This window comes from Symphalangus syndactylus, chromosome 15 (genome assembly GCF_028878055.3).
Source record: "Symphalangus syndactylus isolate Jambi chromosome 15, NHGRI_mSymSyn1-v2.1_pri, whole genome shotgun sequence".
Lineage (NCBI taxonomy): Eukaryota > Metazoa > Chordata > Mammalia > Primates > Hylobatidae > Symphalangus > Symphalangus syndactylus.
In genome coordinates this window covers 55341310-55357657 of record NC_072437.2, presented here as the reverse complement: position 1 = coordinate 55357657, position 16348 = coordinate 55341310, and positions in this window count along the sequence as shown.

Here is a 16348-nt window from a genome sequence, read left to right as displayed (position 1 = left end):
GACCTTACCTTAGGAAATTTGTAAGACCTCACACAAATATTAGGTTGGCATGAAAGTAATTTTAGTTTTTACCATTACTTTTAATGGCAAAAGCCACAATTACTTTTGTGCCAACCTAATATTTGGCATCTATGGGGTTTACCACTTAAGCACGACATCTTCTAAAAGATTATCATTCTCAAAGCAAAGAAAAAGAAAACCAGATGCGTAGGATCTCAAACAGTCATGCTGGCTGGTACCTTGTATATTCCAGTGATTCCAGTGGCAATCAATGTGCACCCACACTGAAGGATCAGGAGGATTTCCTAAAGCAAATTGTTCTAATTCTCTGTAGGATTCTAGAAACTTGACATAATTTAGAAAAACTTTTTGATTACAATAGAAATATAATTTTCCGTAATTTCCGTGGGTTTACTATCAGATACAAATAAAGATTGATTTAAATAAATAAAAAATGTGATATTTGCACACATTAATTTCTAATTGACATACTTACATTTAGATTTTTATTTTAACAGAAATAATGTAAACAAACTCCTGGGAATTGCTCTTCAACTTTGTTCTTGAATAAATACATAAGTCAAATTCTTAGAAGAGAGGCAGACATATCAGGCTTCACACTGCTTGGTGGCTTGTAGCATCTTTTGATGTCAATATAGAAATACAAAAGCCTTTAAAATTTTTAGTGTTCAACAATGAAAAGCCTGAGTTTTCCAGGGAAAAAAAAAAAAAAAGAACCTGTCCCAGAGCAGTTGTTGAAGAGGCCAGATGAGGGAGCCTGTACAGAGAGTCATTTCCCATTGAGGGAAACTGATGAAATGGAGGGAGGAGATGAGAAGCAAATGGAGGATAAATTCTCTCTTAGAACTCCCCCTGGGTGAACTGTTTGGAGATGCAGGAGTTTCATACAGCTTTTCTAATGATGTCTAGCAAGACCGAAAAATCCGATGTGCTTCTTAAGAAGCACATAACTAAAATGGAAATAAAAGTGGAGTGGTTGTCAAGTCAATTCTCTCATGACAATTTAGGCAACTTCCTCTATTTTCTATTTTCTTACATCCATATGATCTGCTTTCTCTTGTGGCTCTCATTTTAGAAACACCTCTTGGCAGTGTGCAATGACATTTTTGCTTGTTTTGAAACAACCAAAAACTCAGGTTGCTTAACTCCCTATCTCATCTAGTTCCTTAAATTATTCAGTCTTGTAGAACTTGGCAAAGGAAAAATGAGAAAATGGTCCTGCTTAGTAGAAATCTGTTGATTTCTATTCATTGAAATCCATTAGTCTTTGAAGTTAACTCTTCCTTAATGTGTCTTTATGTTACCGAAAGTATGGTGATTCCATTTATGGATAGATACACATTATTTTGTTTCCAGAGATATTTTAGAAAAATAATGTACACTTCAATCTAAATTGGCAACCAATAATCCGTGGTATTTTGTCATCCATTTTCAGAGACCTTGCAATATTTGAGATTTATTTTCTACTAAATTTAATTTCTTACTAATGTAGACCTTCTGTGTTAGACTCCTATCTGATTTCATATATAAGTTTGAAACATTGATTATCACCATGACTGAATCAACTTTGTGAGCAAATTATTCCAAAAAAACAAATATTTACTCATATTAATCACCTTCTCAAAAAATTTTGATAGTTTCATATCAGAGAAAAATTTCCTATAAAGCAAAGTAAACTCAGTGTCCAAGACCCCTAACATCAGGTTCCAACTAATCTTCCAAGACTTAGTTCATCAAACTCCATTAGAAAAACAGTCTGGTCTTACAGCTTTTTCAAAAACTAGCATTTTAGTTTAATTAATTCCCATTTATGAATTTTTTGTTGCTTGTATTTTAAGGTCTTGGTCATGATTATTATTATTATTATTATTATTTTTTTTGCCTAGGCAAATGTCCCAAAGAGTTTTTCTAGGTTTTCTTCTAGTATTTTAGTCATTTTAGGTCTTGCATGTGTGTAATCCATTTTGAGTGAATTTTTGTATGGTAAGAAATAGGGGCTCAGTTTGATGTTTCTGCATATAGCAAGCAATCCAATTTTTCCCAACACCATTTATTGAAAAGGGTGTGCTTTCCCCAGTGTATGAGTCTGTCAACTTTGTCAAAGATCAATTGGCTTCTGTGCACAGCAAAAGAAATAATCAATCGTGAACGGATAATCTGCAGAATGGGAGAAAATATTTGCAAATTACGCATCCTACACGGACTAATATTTAGAATTTACGAGGAATTCACACAATGCAATAAATAAATAAATAATTACATTAAAAATAGTCAAAGGACAGAAATAGACATTTTTCTGCAGAAGACGTACAAATGACCAAGAGACATAAGAAAAAAAAACAGTGTAACAAATCATCAGACAAATGCAAATTAAAAGCACAATGAGATACCATATTATACTAGTCAGAATAGTCATCACAAAAAAGACAAAAAATAACAAATGTTGATGAGGATGCACAAAAAAGGGAACATTTATACACTCTTAGTGAGACTGTAAACTAGTACCACTTCTATGGAAAATAACATAGAGGATCCTCAGAGAACTAAAACTAGAACTACCATTTGATCCAGAAATCCCATTACTGAGTATCTACCCAAAGGAAAATAAATCATGATAGCAAAAGGATACCCGCACTTGTATGTTTATGGCAGCACTATTCACAAAAGAAAAGATATGGAATCAACCTAACTGTCCATCAGCAGAAGACCAGATGAAGGAAATGTAGTATACATACACTATGGAATACTAATCAGATATTAAAAAAATGAAATCATGTCTTTTGCAGCAACATGAATGGGACTGGAGGTCATTATTTTTTGTGAAACAACTCAGAAATAGGCAAATACCACATGCTCTCACTTATAAGTCGGAGCCAAATAACGTGTACATGTAGACATAGAATGTGAAATGATAGATAATTGAAACTTGGAAGGGCAGCGAGGATGGGAGAGGATGAGTGATGAGAAATTACCTAATGGGTACAATGTACAGTATTTGAGTGATGTATACACTAAAAGCCATAATTTCACCACTAGGCAATGTATTCATGTAACAAAATTACACTTGCACCTCTTAAATTTATACAAATGAAAAACAAAAAACCCTAGACATTTTAGATAAACATTTTGTGACATTTAAATACAGTGAATTGAAGCGCTCTTATCTTTTTCACAATATACCCCTTTCTTTAAAATTTTACTAAAACCAAAAGTAGTGTTAACTTTCCTTTTTAATTCCACCCATGCCAAAATATTTTTAAACTGTTTAAACAAGAAGGAATCTTTACAGTATTATTCACAATTATAAGTAACTCTTAAATAAATTATTTACCAGCCCTAAACCAGAGCCAACAGAAAATGAGATTGTGGAAGGAAGTTAAATGACCAGAAGAGATAGACAAAATATATTGAGAGTAAAAAGGAGCAGGTTATCAATAAGTATATACTGTATAATTCTATATTTGCATAAAGTAAATTCACAAAGGTTATCATCTGCAATTTATATTTTCATGGAATGAGAAAAATGTTAATAGAAACCTCCCTAAGAGAATAATTTTATGTCATACTAAGAGAGAAACATTTTAATAATTATTAGTTTTTGAGGGAGGAGTAGAGGGATGCTGTGGTCCATGCCTGTCTCTAAGACATTCATTCATTAATCCACTCTTTGCCTAGTTCTGACTGAAAGACAGAGAATATGGTGATGCACTCTGCAGATATATGTTGGCCTGTTAATAAAAACTGAGCAATAAATACTTATCTTTTTCCTAAAAATAACTTTAATTTTTCATGCATGTTTAATAATGCTTGTTTCTAGAAGTAACATGTAATAAAAAGATATATTTAATATCTTTAAATTAAATGGACAGGCATGAAAATATCATCTGTTCTATCCTTCGCTTTCCATGCTAGACTCAATGAAAAATGTTAGATGAAAAATAAACAGTCAGAAATATTTCCATGACAATATTTTTGGCAAAAATATTAGATCATTTTGCATGAATATTTACTGGAAATATACATAATTCTGTGGGGAAAAAAATGATGATTTTTGTGTTCGTGGTTCATACCTCAAGAATATAAACTAGTTATTCAATTAAGCTTGCCTACTCAAACAATATAAGCATGTTTACTAGACATTTTTTAATAAGTAAAACTATTTGATGTCTTTATTATCTGCTCCAGATATGAAGATCAAATCCACACTCAACAACACACAATTTGAGCTCAGAGTCTTTATTGCAGTTGGAAAATACATGGCCTGCTTGCCAAAAACTAAGGAGTCTCTGACTATGTGATGTAATTTAATGAGTGTTTAATCCCAGATTTTACTACTGAAGAGCATCAAATCCCTTCATTAGTATAAATTTATTGTGAGCTGCAGTCTTAGTTTTCTTATTTTTATTTTACCAGTTCTTGCATAGTACTTGTCATGTAGCACTTAAGCCTATACAGATTTGTTGATAGACTTCTCCTTAAGTGTTTTTAACGTGCATACGCATTTCAACTAGATTTGGTCATTATTGGCTAGATGATTAATACTCGCACACTAATATGCCCTCCCTAGCCAAGGGTACTAAAAAAAAAAGGGTAGCTAATTGTTCATGAAAATTAGAAGATACACAGAAAGGAAATTTCTAGGAGGTTGTATGTTGGAGGGCAGGGAGTAAAACTAAGAAAAGCAGAAAGGACTGAGAACAAAATGAGCAGCTTTGATGAAGCAGGAAGATACCGAGTCTCTGAATTGAAGAAGAGGAGTAAAATGAAAATTAGAATGTGTTATGGACTAAATTGTGTCTGCCCAAAATTCATGTGCTGAATCCCAATCCCCCAATATGACCCTATTTAAATATAGAGCTTTTACAGAAGCAATATAAGTTAAATGAAGTCGTAAGCTAGGGCCCTGATTCTATAGGGTGAGTGTCCTCATAAGAAAAGATAACAGAAAGTGTGGCTCGCTTTGTCTGCCATGTGAGGACACAGCAAGAAGGCAGCCATCTGCAACTCTGAAAGTGGACTCTCACTAGAATTCCACTATGCTGTCATCCTGGTCTCAAATTTCCAGCCTACAGAACTGTGAGAAAATAAATTTCTGTTGTTTAAGTCACCCTGTTATGGCATTTTGTATGGCAGCCTTAGCTAAGACAAAGTGTGAAACAAAGTAAAAGTGATTTAAAGTTAAATATACCAGATTAAAAACATATATTTGCCTCAAATTCCTTTCAATAAAATGGATGCATTTTCTAAAAAAAAAAAGAGAGAGAGAGAGAGAAAATGTTACAACTAGATGCAGGAAAGCACAAGTGCTGGCTACATATGAAAGGTGACACCCCAGGGAACAATGACAGAAACCAGCAAGACATTGAAAGAGCTGTGAGAAGCCTGGAGGAGGCTGTTTTGAAAAAGTGTGTGTACAAGAGAGGAGGGATGTGAGGGGGGCAGAAAGCAGGCCTGCCTTGTGGTGAAAGAATAAAAATAGGAAAGAACTTGTTGGAATTTTTGTTCCTGCCTCCTCCCACTCTGCATGGGACCGACAACACCAGCCTCCACACCAGCAGTGACACACATTTCTGGTGCAGGTTTTCTCTAGAGTAAAATCACAGCAACACAAAAACCATGGGTAGATGAGGACTTGAGAAAAACAGTTTTTGTTTTTTTTTTTTCTTTGAGACAAATTCTCATTCTGTTGGCTGGAGTGCAGTGGCATGATCTTGGCTCACTGCAACCCCCGCCTCCTGGGTTCAAGCAGTTCTCCTGCCTCAGCCTCCCAAGTAGCGAGGATTGCAGGCGCTCACCAACATGTCCAGCTAATTTTTGTATTTTTAGTAGATGGGGTTTCACCACGTTGGCCAGGCTGGTCTCAAACTCCTGACCTCAGGTGATCCACTAGCCTCGGCTTCCCAAAGTGCTGGTATTACAGGCGTGAGCCACAGTGCTTGGCACAGAAAAGCAGGTTATGAAGGTTTAATGTGCCTTGGACAGGTGTTTCCCCACCTCTTCTCTATACTCCTTTAAGCCTGGAGAACAAGAGGACAAAGTTATCCCTCTCATTTTTGTATCTCCTTTTGCTTAGCTAGGGATGGCTTCCTGAGCTGAGGAGCTAAGACAGGATTAACTATGATTTTTTGGTGGTGTTGCTTTCTATGTTTCAGTGTACTCATTCCATGCTTTATTATTCAGGGTACAACTAGGAAAGGAGAAAGCATGTTATGGCACCAGGAAATTATTATAGGAGTGATACCTTGAACTATCGTGGAAAGAGCCAGGAAAAGAAATTAAGGTCTCCAAGGAGGAACTGGAGAATCAATGAGTGACTGGCCTGGTCACCCTGAGCAGCAAAACACTGAAGTGGGACTACAAAAGAGGAAGTTGGCACAGGGATATATGGAAACCGTTGACTCTGAGGCTCCTCAGCCATATGTTTAGTGTTGCTCAGCAAGACTAGCATTTTGGGAGAAGATGTGAGCACAAAGCTGAGAAGCTCTGAGGAGAGCAAAGGCACACTGGAACCCTTGGTTGGTTACGTCATGGCCATCTCTCATTGCATCTCACTATAATGGCCTCCAGAGAGTGATAGTTGCTCTTTTGCTTCTGTAAATTCCTCTTCTGAATAATTCTAACCTAGAACCCTACAGACCAGGGAGGTTGGGAAATGTCAATTTGATCTAAACAAACTGATGAAGCACAAACCACTCTGCTACATTTTGAGCTCATTGGAAGTGACCTTGCTTAGGGCCTGGTATTGCCCTTCGTGTATTTTCTGACTGAGAAGTAGACAATCACATAACAACAAGTGTGGGGAAAAGTCTCATAACTCAAAATAGCTAGGCATTGTGGCATTATTTCAAATGAGAGACAATAAACTGTATGACTGATTTTCTCATAGGTATAATTATTTCATTGAAGGAGTCAAAAGTTTCAAAACAAGCCTAATAATGCAAAAAGGGATAAGAAAGATAAAGAATAAAAAGAGAAGTATAAACATAAGCGAAATATTAAACTAAAAAATACAATTGTTGAATCGAAGAACATGTTTGTTGGAATAAAGTGTGGAAAGGATGTATCTGAAGGATAAATTTGTGTATTAGGAGGTAAATGGAAATGAAGCCATGTAAACAGCATATTTGTTGCATCAGCACTATAATATGTTCTAATATAATGGGGACAGTGTAGAGAAATGTGTATCTCAGACTTCATATTTCTTTTTTTTAATTGTACATTATTAAGGGATACAGAGTGAAATTTCACTATCTCTATATAATGTATGATGATCAAATCAGGGTAATTAACATATCTATCACATCAAACATTTCTCATTTCTTTGTGTTGTGAACATCTGAAATATTCTCTTTTAGCTTTTTGAAAATATACAATAAATTATAGTTAACCATATTCACCCTACAGTGCTGCAGATCACCAGAACTCATTCTTCTTGTATTCCCTACACTCATTACTCTACTGCTTGCCATCTTCCCCTCCCCTACAATTCCCAGCCTTTAAGAGCCACAACTCTACTCTCCACTTCCATGGGCTCAAGTTTTTTATTTTATTTTATTTTATTTTTAATATTAGCTCTCACATATGAGTGAGACATTCAGCATTTATTTTTTGTGCCTGAACTATTTTGCTTAATATGATGTCATCCAGTTTCACCTATGTTGTTGCAAATGACAGAATTTCATTCTTTTTAATGACTGAATAGTATTCCATTGTGTTTGCATACCACAACTTCTAGCCATTCACCTGTTGATGGACAGTTAGGTTAATTCCGTATGTTAACTATTGTGAATAGTGCTCCAATAAACTTTGGATAAATATCCAGTAGTGGGATTGCTGGATCATGTGGTAGTTCTATTTTTAGTTTATTCAGAAACCTCCACACTATTTTTCAAAATGGCTGTACTAATAAACATTCCCACCAACAGTATATAAGGGCTCCATTTTTTTCACATCCTTTTCAGCATCTGTGTTTGTCTTTTTTATGATAGCCATTCTAATTGGGGTGACATAATATTTCATAATGGTTTTAATTTGCATTTCCCTGATGATTAGTGCTGTTGAGAAATTTTTGTATATTTATTGGCCAGTTATATGTCTTATTTTGAGGAATCTTTATTCAATCTTTTTCCTATTTTAACGGTATTATTATTATTTGCTCTTGAGTTGTTATTAGTCCCTTGTTGGATGAATAGTTTGCAAATATTTTCCCCTATTCTCCATGTTGTCTCTTAACTCTGTTGATTCTTTCACTGTTCAGAAGCGTTTAGTGTAATATAGTCCTATTTGTATGTTTTGTTTGTAGTCTGTCACTTTGGAGAAAAATTTCATATTTCATCTATCTCACCATTACCTGTGTTTTCACAAATTACTAGCTAATGTGATTTATGAGTCCGATTTAGTAATCATGCAGTTTATATCTTATAACCCTTTAATTACTCTTTTATTTAAAAAATACACATATATAGGTAAACACATATGTAATATAAATAACACGCAAATTTGTATCACATGTTTACATATAGATACGTAGTACTTTGATGAACCCTATGCAACTATCAACGACAGTCAGGTGCTTTACACATACAACTTGAAAACCTTGAGATATTATTAGATGAGAAAAGCAAATTATAAACCCTATATTTAGTACATACCAAATTTTGAGAATAAGATATATATGGATATACTTAGGCAGGTAAGTATTCCTATATATTTCTGCACTAAAAAATTATGGAAGTGGAAATATTTTATTATAATGTCTAGTTATCCATGTGTCATGGGTTTGGGAGAAATAGACTTTTTTCATTTTAAATACTTTAATATCATTTGGATTTTTATATCTATTTTTATAGCTGAGGATAGTTGATGTACAAACAACAAAGAAGAACAAAAAATATATAAACATCTGGATTTAAGAATCAGAAGAACTGGGTTCAGGCTTTAGCTCTGTGTCTTTCAGAAACAGGTGTGAATTTAGGTGAGTTGCTGCTTCTATTTGAATATTCATTATAATTTTTTCCTTAAATTTTTGTTGAGGGTTAACATATATATGAAAGTGCCTTGCCCACTGCTGTGCAAATAACGTGTTAATATTCCAGAAATGCTCATTTCTTTAACAGATAAGGGGAGGAGGAGGAATAATTCCTTTCTTTTGGGTATTTTTGCTTAAAAGTCCTTGTGGGAGTCAGTAGCATTCCATGAAACAGATTTTAAGTAAAAGCAAATTAGTACAGTGCTAAAGTTATAACTTTACTTGCCACCCACTATCAAATGTTATTTGTGGAATACCATTGTATAAAGATTAGCAAGGGAGAATACAGATGGATAGAGCAATTGATTTTATATACTTCTCAAAAATGAAAACTACAGGTGGATCTCAAGCTGGCCTAACATCATCCAAGATTTATCTTACTTTTGTGCGGATTTGACTTGGTAAGGTGCATTGCCTGACTACAGAGACTATTCCCTATTCTTCCCTCTCTGTCAGCAGCTTATTTGCTAGCATGTCAATCATCAATTTTGTCGTTGGAAGTGGTCCCTACCAGTGGGAATTAGGAAAGTAAATTCAACAGTGAAAATCAGCAAGCAAAACTCATCAATCAGTAGCTCTTAAAAAGAGAGATCACAATCATAGCAGCAAAAGCTGGGAGGTCATGTCCCTCAGAGCATTAGGAGTTTTATATAAAAATGTACATGATGACTTCGCAATAGGGACACCCATTGTGCAAAGCCCAATGTGTGGCTCTCATTTTCAATTCAGATATCGTCAGTCTGAAGTCTTACAATATGATCACACTTACAACACAAAGATATTCAAATCATGATGACTGATGAGCAACAAAACCAATTTATTACCAGATCTCTCTCCCCACACACTCTGAAGAATTCCTGGGGATATTTACATTTGCTCATGAAACCATTTGTATTGCTATGCTAAAAAAGCAGAAACTCAGACATCAGCACTTGCAACCGATGTTGTAAATGCTGCCCTCTGGAAGCCCACTGGTGAGGCTGTGTCCACAGCAGCCTTGGTACCATTGGTAATATGGAGGTAAGCTTTAATCTTGAACCAAAATGAAAAAAGTAGCTGTGATAGCAACTCCAGCAGTCTCCTTTTGTTTGGTACTTCCACAAACAGCAATGCAGTTTCTGCTAATGCACCCAAGCCTGGGTGACGCTACTTCACCAAAGAGCTGATAAACCTTCAGTATTGAGCCCAGTTTGGGAAACTCCTGAGTACAGGCTTTAAGACTACAAAGAGGCCGAGTTGCGGCAAATGCATCTTAGAATTTACACACAGCCGTTTTCCCAAAGGCAGAGCACTGGTGTACAGGGGAAGGGGAGATAACAGAGAAAAAGTGGACTGCGTATTTTGCCCAGGATCTATTATTGCTTCAGATCTCAGTAAATTTGCAATGATTTTCTTACATTCAAAATGTCAGAAAGAATTTATCTTACTTCTTGCCAGTGGGTCTAAAACTCACATGCATGTTTTGAGGTGTATTCTCATAATAGTGAATAAGTCTCACGAGATCTGATGGTTTTAAAAAGAGGAGTTTCCCTGCACAAGCTCTCTTCTCTAGTCTGCCACCATGTGAGATATGCCTTTCACCTTCCACCATGATTGTGAGGCCTCCCCAGCTACATGGAACTGTAAGTCCAATAAACCTCTTTCTTTGGTAAATTGCCCAGTCCCAGGTATGTCTTTATCAGCAGCATGAAAATGGACTAATACAGTAAATTGATACCAGTAGAGTGGAGTGCTGCTGCAAAGATACCTGAAAATGTGGAAGTGATTTTGGAACTGGGTAACAGGCAGAGGTTGGAACAGTTTGGAGTGCACAGAAAAGGACAGGAAAATGTGGGAAAGTTTGGAACTTCCTAGAGACTTGTTGAATAGCTTTGTCCAAAATGCTGATAGCAATATGGACAATAAAGTCCAGGCTGAGGTGATCTCTGATGGAGACAAGGAACTTGTTGAGAACTGGAGGAAAAGGTGACTCTTATTTTTTTAGCAAAGAGACTGGTGGCATTTTGCCTCTGCCCTAGAGATTTGTGGAACTTTGAACTTGAGAGAGATGATTTAGAGTATCTGGCACAGGAAATTTCTAAGCAGCAAAGCATTCAAGAGGTAACTTGGGTGCTGTTAAAGGCTTTTGGTTTTAAAAGGGAAATACGCATAAGAGTTTGGAAAATTTGCAGCCTGACAATGCAATAAAAAAGAAAATCCCGTTTTCTGAGGAAAAATTAAAGCTGGCTGCAGAAATTTGCATAACTAAGGAAGAGTCTAATGTTAATCACAAAGACAATGGAAAAAAAATGTCTCCAGTGCATGTGAAAGACCTTTGAGGCAACCCCCCTCATCACATGCCAGGAGGTTTAGGAGGAAAAAATGGTTTCATGAGCTGGGCCCAGGGTCCTCGGGATGTGTGCAGCCTAGGGACTTGGTGCCCTATGTCCTAGCTGCTCCAGCCAGGGCTGAAAGGGGCCAATGTAAAGTTTGGATCATGGCTTCCAAGGATGTAAGCCCCAAGCCTTGGCAGCTTCCACATGGTGTTGAGCCAGTGGGTGCACAGGGTCAAGAATTGGGGTTTGGGAACCTCTGCCTAGATTTCGGAGGATGTATGGAAACACCTGGTAGAATTTTGCTGCAATGGTGGGGCCCTCATGGGGAACCTCTGCTAGGGCAGCACGAAAGGGAAATGTGGGGTCAGAGCCCCCACATAGATTCCCTACTGGGGCACTGCCTAGTGGAGCTGTGAGAAGAGGGCCACCATCCTCCAGACCCCAGAGTGGTAGCTCCATTAAAAGCTTGCACTGTGCACCTGGAAAAGCCACAGACACTCTCCAGCCTGTGAAAGCAGTCAGGAGAGGGGCTATACCCTGCAAAGCCACAGGGACAGAGCTGCCCAAGACCATGGGAACTCACCTCTTGCATCAGCATGACCTAGATGTAAGACATGGAGTCAAAAGATATCATTTTGGAGCTATTAAGATTTGATTTTCCTGCTGGGTTTTGTACTTGCATAGGGCCTGTAGCTCCCTTGTTTTGGCCAATTTCTCCCATTTGGAATGGTTGTATTAACCCAATGCCCGTACTCCAATTGTATCTAGGAAGTAACTAACTTGCTTTTGATTTTACAGGCTCATAGGCAGAAGGTACTTGCCTTGTCTCAGCTGAGATGTTGGATTGTGGACTTCAGAGCTAATGCTGAAATAACTTAAGACTTCGGAGGACTGTTGAGCAGTCATAATTGGTTTTGAAATGTGAGGACATGTGATTTGGGAGGAGCCAGAGGCAGAATGATATGGTTTGGCTTGTCTCTACCCAAATCTCATTTGGAATTGTAACTCCTCTGATTCCCATATGTCATGGGAGGGACTCAGTGGGAGGTAATTGAATCATGGGGGTTGGTCTTTCTCGTGCTATTCTTGTGATAATGAATAAGTCTCATGAGATCTGCTGGTTTTAAAAATAGAGTTTCCCTGCACAAGCTCTGTTTTTTTCTGCCACCATGTGAGATGTGCCTTTCACCTTCTACCATGATTGTGAGGCCTTCCCAGCCACATGGAACTGTAAGTTGAATAAGCCTATTTCTTTTGTAAATTGCCCAGTCTTGGGTATGTCTTTATCAGAAGTGTGAAAACAGACTAATACAAAGTGTAACTGCATGTTACCTTCCCCAAATTCAGTGCTTTTCTATGCAATTGATTAGAAACATTACCACTACTGCAACTGCATACTGCAACTGCCAAAAAAAAAAATGTTTGATGGAACCACTGGTTCTCATACTGACTCTATGTGGCCTGGGACAGCTCATCATCACCCCCTAAACCTACTCTAAAATTCCTCATTCTTCAGAATGTGAATTTCAAGAGGGAAGGCAGCCCCTCTCTTCTAAGTTTCAAGTCAGTTTTCTTTGCCTCAGGAGAAACTATTTTCCAGTATGATTTGCAATAGGAGTGTACATTCATGTCAAAGCAAAACTACAGTCCATACATTTGTGGGTGTTTTTCCTACAGAAGCTCAATAGGTAATTGAAATAATGTCAGGAAATTTACCAAAGTGTTTAAGAGCCAGGCTCCCTGGCCTATGTCTCAGTTCATTATTTATTCACTGTGTAATCGTGGGCAAGACACCTACCTTCTCTATGCCTTGATATTTTAATCTGAGAACAAAAGGGATATCAACAGTATATCACAGGGCTGTTGTGAAGGTGTATTTAAGGTATAAAGAATAATGCTTGACCTATAGTAAATGTTCTATAGTTTATTTTTTACTCTGACATAGGTTTGTCTCACAAATCTGTTATAGTTAATTATATCTAGCCACACATTTTAACAGTAGCTACTATATGTATATCATATCACAAGAGGTGACAAAAATGGAAAAGAGTAGACAGGTTCTACAGAAAAAGGAAAATGAAAGAAAGTAGATAAGGACTTAAAACTGTACACCTCAAATAACCTTTGCTTAAATCCTGCACTTTTGGGTTACTACATTTTTCCTTCAAACACTGCTTAAATTCTCCAGCCTTTCAAGGATAGTGGTAAATTACAGCATTTTAAAAATAAAATCATTGCACTGTAAACATATTTGTATCTTATGTGTATTTTGGGTTTTTGTTGTTGTTGTTGTTGGATGACGTGACGGCTATTGTAGTCTTTTTGAGACACAAATATATGTGATAGCTCAAGCCTTGCCAACTAAAGATCTCCAAAAATAACTCTCTGGCAGGGGACTTTCAGAGACTTTTACCTTTTCTTTTCTATCAAGCAACCGTTCCCAATTATTCTTTTGTGCTGTCATTTATAAACAGTGAATGGCTATGAAGGAAGAGCTTTTCAGCAAAGGAAAGCAGTAACATCCAACCCTTAGCTGCCACATTCTGTTTTCTGATTCCCTTATTTGAGACAGTCATGAAAATGCCAGCATTTAAATTGTAAGACTTAGTGATGATATTTCGATAGGCTTCTGAAAAAGTTTATAGGCACTTCAGTTCAACTCTTTTATCGAATAATAAAAGTTCTTTATATTCATTGTACAAAATGTAAAATGCAAATGAGTGAATAGAAGAATTAAAAGTCATCTGCAATCCAATAACCAGTCACAACCATTTAAAAAATATGTGTATACACACATGCGCCAGAGACAACTGATTTTCATACTTCAGAATATATTTAGCACAATTAGACAGATAGGCAGAATTCTTACATGTTATATAAATAGGAGACAAAGAAATTTGAATCATTCTAAAAACCAGTGTTGGTATCATTTATTTGGCATTCATTAATACTATATCATGAGTACTTTTTCATGTCTTTGGATATGCTTGTAGCATGATTTTTAAAGGCTGCAGAAATGTTTTTATATAAAGACACCATCTTTTTCTTAACCTAAACTTTATTTATTTATTTATTGAGATGAGATTTCACTCTGTCACCCAGCCTGGAGTGCAGTGACACAATCATGGCTCACTGCAGCCTCGACCTCCTGGGCTCAAGTGATTCTCTCACTTCAGCCTCCAGTGTAGCTGGGTCTACAGTCACGTGCCACCACACAGGCTAATTTTTTTTAATTATTTGTAAAGATGAGGTCTTGCTATGTTGCCCAGGCTGATCTCAAACTCCTGGCCTCAAGCTATACACCTGCCTCAGCCTCCCAAAATGCTGGGATTACAGATGTGAGCCATCGTGCACAGCCAAGATTATGTAATGTGTTTAACATTTCTCTGTTGCCAAATATTAGGTTGTTTCTATTATCTTTTAATTTTAAGTAATATTTTGAAGAACTATCTAGAACATAAAACACAGTTTGATTCTTGATTATTTTTATTGGTAAAAATACCAATTAAAAGCACAAATTTCCCTCCAAAAAGCTTCAGCCAGTTTTTATTTTTACTAGAAGTGTAGTATTAATTACTAGTTTTAGGCTTAGCTAGTTAGAAAGACAAAAATATCCTATTGTTCTTTTAATTTACATTTTTAAAATTATTGATGAAAGTGAACATTTTTCATGTTTTATTTCTTTGCCTTTTAAACATTGGAATGCCATTTTACTTATGTTTGGAAAATTGCTTCACACATTTTATTAAAATATACATTCAAAATATTTCTGCTAATCATTTATTATTGGTTTATTTGTCATGGCTTTTAATTTATCAACTTTGAAATACCAGGTAAAACATTATTCACATTACTTATTTGTGTGGGGGTATTTACCAATGCATTTATAGTATATTTTATCATTTTGTTTTATATAAAAGTTATTATTTGACTTCTTTAAACCTGTGGAATTTATTTGGGTATATATGATAAGGAAATATGCTAACTTAAAAATTCCCAAGTAACCTCTATTTCCCACACCATTGTATAACTCTCCCATCAGTAGGGCATATAATGAACTCAGTTTCAAAACTGAATAGTCTGTTCTGTTTACCTACCTATTAAATTTTATGCAAACTAACTTTTTACATTATTCTATTTTACAACAAATTTTAAAATCTTGTAGGTAAATTACATTTTTGTATTTTTCAAAGTATCTTTATTCTCACTGATATAATGATAATAGCCGCTGCACTGATACCCCTACTACCTGTACTACAATGCTTCCTGATTACATTGAATTTAAAAATTATTTTGCCAAGCTCTAATAAAAATCCCTGCGAAGAGGTGATATATGTCTTGCTACATCTATAAATTAATTTGAGAAAATATAAATGCTCACACTATTCTGTTTTTCTTCCATCTCTTAATTTATTAAAAGGCACTTTTCATTTATTCAAACATATGGTGTATCTATGGAGTGTATCTATTGAGTCACTGTGTTCCAGATGCTACTCTTAAGTTTTGGGAATATAGAAGTGATATAACAGATGAAAAAACCCTGCCTTCATATGGTTTATATTCTAAACAGAACAAAAAGACAATGAAAAACAAACAACTAAAACTTATATCAGAGCTTTATGAAACCTACGTAAGAAAGCAAAAGAGGGAAGGAGGATAAAGATTATATGTGCTTGTGGGATGCTGAGGAAAGAACTCACTGAGAAAGGAATATCTTAGCAGGGGTCTGATGCTGGGGACAGCACCAGCCAGTCTAATATCTGAAGGAAGAGCACTCCAGGCAAAGGGACCCAACTAGTTGAAACTTTTTTATTTAATGTAACAGCCTTTCAGGTTTTTCTTATTTAGATGGACGCTAATCCTACCTTGCAGTTATTTTGATGTATTTTATATTTTTTGGTATGAAAAATAATATAAATTCCTGTAATTAGTATCATTAATATTATTGTACCATCTAGGTTACTGCCATTTGTAGAAGAGAAAT